Source organism: Theobroma cacao, chromosome 10 (genome assembly GCF_000208745.1).
Source record: "Theobroma cacao cultivar B97-61/B2 chromosome 10, Criollo_cocoa_genome_V2, whole genome shotgun sequence".
Classification (NCBI taxonomy): Eukaryota; Viridiplantae; Streptophyta; class Magnoliopsida; order Malvales; family Malvaceae; genus Theobroma; species Theobroma cacao.
The window spans coordinates 13,699,442-13,706,223 of record NC_030859.1 but is presented as its reverse complement, the minus strand read 5'-3'; the positions used below and the strand labels follow the sequence as shown (position 1 = coordinate 13,706,223).

At 33.2% G+C, this 6,782-nt stretch overlaps 1 long non-coding RNA gene across 1 annotated transcript; it reads right to left on the bottom strand.

Moving 5' to 3' along the window:
• On the bottom strand, positions 3,629-5,342 carry LOC108663758. Its single transcript, XR_001929771.1, has 3 exons — positions 5,305-5,342; positions 4,583-4,666; positions 3,629-3,726 (listed from the first exon to the last, which is right to left on the bottom strand). It is a non-coding gene; the product is annotated as an uncharacterized LOC108663758 (long non-coding RNA).

Genomic DNA, 6,782 nt, shown 5'->3' with positions numbered 1-6,782 from the left:
AATGATTTTTTCATAATTTTTGGTGTACATTTGCTATGGTAAATGGGAGTCGCAAATTTAATTTTAGTCAAACTTTTTTATTTTGTTCTTGATACTAAAATTTAGATTTTGATTGTTTTGGATTTTTATTTTTTTGATATTTTTATTGAATCCAAATGTGGTTTTGTTTGCTTATTTATATTAAATATCTTAAGTAAATAGAGAATAAAAAGTAAATAAGACATAAGTAAATAGAGAATAAAAGTAAATACGACATTTACTTAAATGTTATTTAATGTAAATAAGCTTAGCATGTTTTGTAAGCAATCTGTCTTAAAAACTGCATTCTATCTCCACTGTATCTATACATGTTCATGATGGATTGATACATTTAGTCTAGAAAGAGTTTTTGATGAACATGTATCGATACATGCTCATATTGTATCAATACATTTTCTCCAAAATAAAATGTATCGATACATGGGCCAATGTATCTATAAATTTCGTCGATTTTAGAAAAATAAAAAGGGGTAAAAACATATTTTCACACCCCAACTTATAAATATACCCCATTTTTTGAGGGTTGGCAATCCTCAGCCGCATTTTCAAGGTACCACCCCAACACTTAAGCTCTTCCAACTCATTTTTAACCCAAAACTCCATTTTTATGATTCTAAAGCTTAGTTTTGGGTTTTTATGAAAAAAAAATGACATTTTTAGCTTTTAAATCTTTTGGTCTTGGATTTCCAAAACTTAAATAGTTGTTTTATTGCCCAAAATTTCTGTTGGTGACTTAAGCTTAAAGGTTTTGTAATTTTCTTAGTCATCTAAGCTCACCTAAGATAAGGATGAAAGATTTATGGGTTTCTAAGCATTGGTTTTAGCTAGAAAATCAATTTAGATAAAAGCAAGTAGTTTCGAAAGTACCTAAAATCATTATTACGAGATTTTTATTTTAGGAAATGGTTGTGTTGATTGTTGTAGGATATGAACACTTGAAAACTCCATGGATTTCGCCGAAACAGAGTTGTGATTGGAGCTAGGAATCGAATCTTCAACTAGGTGAGTGGATACACCACTTTCAAATTATTTTGATATGTAAATCTAGCATGATTTCTATAAAAAGGATTATTTATGTATGTTGAAATGATATCTCTAAAATGGTTTATCAAAGCATTTGAGTTTCAAGAATGATAAATGATTTCCTAAGAAAAATATATTATTAATGATGATGATATGATTGATGTAATGGTTTTCAAATTGTTTATGAATCTACTATGTACATAAATATTCTACTATGTATTAGTTTTCAACAAAGGGGGACGAGCACCTTATGTTTGAAGTCCACTCGATTACTCCAATCTTCGAACTAATGTGGATACGAGATATTGTATGTTTCTTTATAGATGCTATAATGTGCATGTTTGATATGATGAATGCCATAAGATTATGTATATGATGTAAATTCCATATACCATATGAAATGATTAAGTATGCATGATGTATACTATAAGATTGTGTATATGATGTAAATTCCATTCACCATATGAGGTAATTAAGTATGCATGATAAATGTCGAGAGATTATGTATATAATGTATTGTCCATATACTGCATGAGATGATCGAGAAAGCATGATGAATGCCATGGGATTATGTATATGATATATTTTCATATACCTTATGAGATGAGTAAACTTGTATGTGAAGGACATTCCACATACCTAATGCAACGAGTATAAGAACTATATGAGTGTGATTGATTCACTCTCACGGGGTGCAAGTGACAACTTCACTCCTATGATGCATCATAAATGCCCAAAGGCAATGGGGATGTACGGTCCAAGGTGATGGGGAATGTACCATCACAAAGTATGAGTTTAATGTTAATGGAATGATCATAATTATTATGCTTATGGTATGCTGCATACTAATGTTGTTTGAGCACTGTTCATGATTTGTATTCTATGATGGCATGAGAATGTGCTTAGTGAAGAAGTAAAAGTCCCAAGAGGTAAAGGAACTTAAGGAATGGTAAAAATGGAGGATTTTGCCTAAAAATTTAGGTTCTGGGCTGAAAGTATCGATACATATGGGTTAGGTATTGGCTTCAAGAGGCTTTCTGTGGGAAATGTATTGATACATTTTACTAATGTATCGATAGATTTGGTGCAGAGTAGGTTGTTTGATTGAATTTGATGAGAATTTCAAAGGTAAAGGATTCCCAAAGGTTTATGTTAACATATTTTCAAACGAATGCTATTCAAATGTGTTCAATAACATGTTTTATAAATACCATGGTGAAATTGTTTATGAATGTCATGAAATTACAAGTACATGTTTACAAAATACTCTTATCCCCTGCCTTGTCCTTTTCCCCGTATCCACTCACGGAGTTTTTATGACTCACATGTTATTTTTCCTATTTATTTTGTTGCAGATCAGTAATAGCATATGATAGTAGCCAATGTCGCAGATACTAATGTCCAGTCTTCATTCTTTGGTAGGTGTCTAGCAACCATTTGATGCCTAGAAGGTCAGTCACGTAGTGCTGATGAGTCGATTCTTTACTTTATGTTTATGTTTATAGTCTACGAACAAGTTTATATTAATGTTGCCAATGTTGGGCATGTTATATTGATAATGTTATGTATGAGATTATGATATGGCTTGAGAGCTTACATGGACACTCAAGGGTGTTGTTGACAACTCATGTTAATGTTCACTTTGATAGTGGCACTTTTTCATATATATATATATGTAAACCAAATGCTTGAGCTTATACAATTAAGTTGAGAAGTTCATTAATTGTATAGTGAATATTATGAATGCATGCATGATGATTTCGTATGTAAATGGATGTAATAAAATGCTTCCGCATTTAATGATGAATGTTAATAAGGTTATGGTAAGAGGCTTGCTTAGGCTTAGCGAGTTATGCTCATTTAGGTCCATACGCTAGTCACGATCTCTCTAAAAATTGGGATGTGACAAAAGGCTACATCAATTGATTGTGGAACGTCATTGGCAGAAATTTTTTGCCCAACCAGAAGCCATAGTAGTTCCGGTGGTAAAGGAGTTTTATGCAAATGTATTTGAACATGTTGATAGTGTTGCATTTGTGCATGGTAAATGTCATGACCCGGAACTCCCCTCGAGCCCGTGACAATCGTCGCGATGTCCCGATTGACACTTATTACCCGAAATGTCAATCAGAACCCCGTAAGACTTTAATATCAGCTTCTCATTTTTCCTGTGAGTAATCGTTGCCAAATATCACGATCTAAAAGATTTTAAACTATTTCCAACTTAAAACAATAAAAAATAATTTTCATCTCACAGGGGTATTTTAGTCATTTTTTCCTAAAAATTTTGAAACTAGCTAATAATGTAATATACGGTGCAAAACACATATTTCATAATCAAAAATAAATTTGGATGCCTAAAACATTCGTTTAAAGTGAAATATTGACTGTTATAATAAAATAAAAATATTGACTAAAATACTCAATTTTCTCCTAAAATAATATTTTTAAAATACTGCGTAAACAATTTTTACTTATAGCGTAAAAGCAAAATAAATTCCTACATACAGTAGTACAGATAACTAAAGTATGAAATTTAATTTACAGTGACACGTGGGCCCACATGGAACAAAAGTGCACAAAGGCAGTAAACCTACAGTTTTTGGAGTAATAAAGCCGACTATAATCCCTGATGATATCTGCTATCCACAGGCTACCTCAAGCCTGAAATGGTTGAAAATGAGGGTGGTGAGATTATAAAATCCCAGTGAGTAAACAGATACCATCTAAACCATCTAAAGTCGAGTAAATGGAGACAATTAAAATAAGTCATCATACTGTAATATCATTACTTTTCAACTCATTTCAACCAAATAAAATAATTTCAATTCACTCAAATAATCATCATGGCTTATGAATTTCTTAAACCTTTGGCTCATGCCAAAACTTTTACTCGGTGACACCTTACGTCGAGCATCCAACCGAGTCTGCCAAGGCTATTAAAAAGTTATGTACGCATAATCATGTTTTTAGAAAACATAACCGTTCCTTGGCGTTGGCTGAGTTCTCCTTCACGTGATGGTTTAGCGTGAAGTGAACCCTAAACTTTACCCCAGGAGATACCCTGTGCGCCTTTCCAATCGAGGTAAGAATATAATGGGGTTTATCGTGCCCCTCTAAAATGCTGGTCCACAGAAACCCCCTATTGCAGTGACTAATTAATATATAATCCACCAACTCAATAACATTCAATAACATGATATGGCAATTATTGTAATTCAAAGCCTTTCAAGGCAAACAACAGTTTATACATTGCAACACAAATACCAATTTAGCCATTCATGCAAATATTGTCATAAGCCATTCGATTCAAATCATGAATTTATAACACATGAAAACAGTTTCCAATTACTCTATTTTCAAACCATCATTCAATTTCAAGACAATTTATAAAATCATTTTATTTAACCACATTTTGTTTACAAAATACAAAGATTCGCCATTTAACTCATTTTCCATAAAATCACAAAATCGGATAAAAACTACTTTAGATAATTAAGATGATAGTAAGGTTACTCACAAGGTCTAGAGTGCGGATTTTCGAAGTACTCTGATTACTGGTTCTTGGATGCAATTTCCTTGCCTTTATTGGACGACTCACCACCTTGACATAGTACAAAATCGAGAAACTTACTACATTGGTACTAAATCAAAATTAAACTAATTTAGACTACTAATGCATGATATGGAATGCAAAATGCACGGGTAACCATCTAAACCCGGTATTGGCCTAATTCATCTTATCACCCGATTAATTGGCCAACGCGTCCAATTTAGCTCCAAATTGTTCCATTTCTTTTCCAATACCTTAATTCCCCAAACACAAGTCTAATAACCTAAAATTTGGCAAAACCATCTTCACTTTTCTTCTTAGAATTTTCGATCAATAATGGTGCATTAACACCGTGATTTTTCTTACTACTTTTCCACACCATAATTCATCATTTTCTAACCAATTCTCTTAAAATAAAAATCAAATTCATCCTCACTCAATACAAGGTAGGTTCGGCCATTGATGGATGATGGGAAAAATAAATTCTTTTCTTGTTGTTTTACTTCTAGACATAGTAAACTAGCTAAAAACACTAACATAACTTGAAATCAAATCAATCCAACATCATTCTCTCTCCATACCCATTCGGCTAGCCATGAATTCACCATGAAGTCATGAAATTTTACCATGAAAAATAAGGAGAAATGCTTAAGGAAAATAGATTTCAAGTTTAAATTGAAAAATCCTACCTTTTTCACTTGTTTTCCTTGATTTTCCACACTTTTTCTCTTGAAATTCTCCACCTAGGGTTTGTTCTTTCTTTGTTTCCTTTTGTTCTTGCTATGGCCGGCCAAAATGAAGAGAAATAGGCTGAATTTGTGCCAATTTATAAGGAAAATATTAAATGGATGAGAATTTGCCATATGTCACCATTCCATTGGTCCATTTATAATTTCTTAACTATTAAGCTTTCTCTCTCCACCATATAAATTCCTTTAATTATCCATGATAATATTGGGTAAATTCCATATGCTAGACAAGTGTTGGGTATGTAAAACTACAATTTTACCCTTGGGGTGGCAAAATGACTATTTTGCCTTTTACGCTCGAAAAATGTCAAAATTAAAATTCTTCACTTCTCAAACTCAAATTATACTCCAAATGATCAATCTTAGTCAAAAATTTCATCCAACACTCACGTCTTAACCTCGGGTGACAAAATGACCATTTTACCCCTAGGTCATGAAAATTCCAATTTGACTCCAAATAGGTCCTCGAACTACGAATCACCATTTTAAGTCATTTTGAGAATTTAAAATTTTCAATTTTACCCTGAAATCTCTATTTGATCTAGTTCGAGGCTTAAATCAACTTTGTTGTACCTCTGGGTACAATACCGACTTTTGTAAATTTTTTGAGACTCTCCTAGCATGCAAACATGCTATCCATCACATGTATGTCATGACAAGTATTTTATAAGGTTGGGCTTTACAGTGAACACGTCCCTTTCCATTGGCAAGCCATCAATGAATTCTTTGAACTTCAAATATTGAAAATGATGAATATGGGCAATACTTAGGTGACCATCAAGATTGGGTTGCAATACTCTCGGAGCTTTGTATTATGGGTACGTAATGGAAAATGTCACATGGAGAACTGGTATCATTCAAGAGAAGTGCAATGAAGAAGAAAATAAAAGTGTGGTTACACTTTGTAGCAGAAAAGTTGCTTCCATCTACACACATCAACAATGTTACAAAGGATAGAGCCATTCGTATATATGCCATCATGACGCATAAATCCATGGACATTGGCAAGTTCATATTTAATGTTATATTACACACAGGTCGAACAAAACGAGATGGTGTAATCTTTCTTTCTTTGATAACTGCCTTGTGCGGGAGAGTTGGTGTTCGATGCAGTGATAAAAAAGAGTTGCAGCTTCCTAAAGTTCCAATCGATTGGGAATTCTTATGAGATTAGAGGAATTTGCTGCGGTAGATGGTAGTTCATCACAAGATGTCCAACAACCTCCATCGAAGGCTCAAACCCCGTAGTGTGTCTCAATGGATGGAATGTATTGATCGCCATCTAGACCGTCAATAGAGGCATAATCGAGCACTTGAGTAAATGATGCAGGTTTATGCTAAGCATATAAGAATGGATATGGGTGTTTTCCCTTCTTTTATAACTAATTTAAATTCAGATGACGACTTTGGTGAGGAGG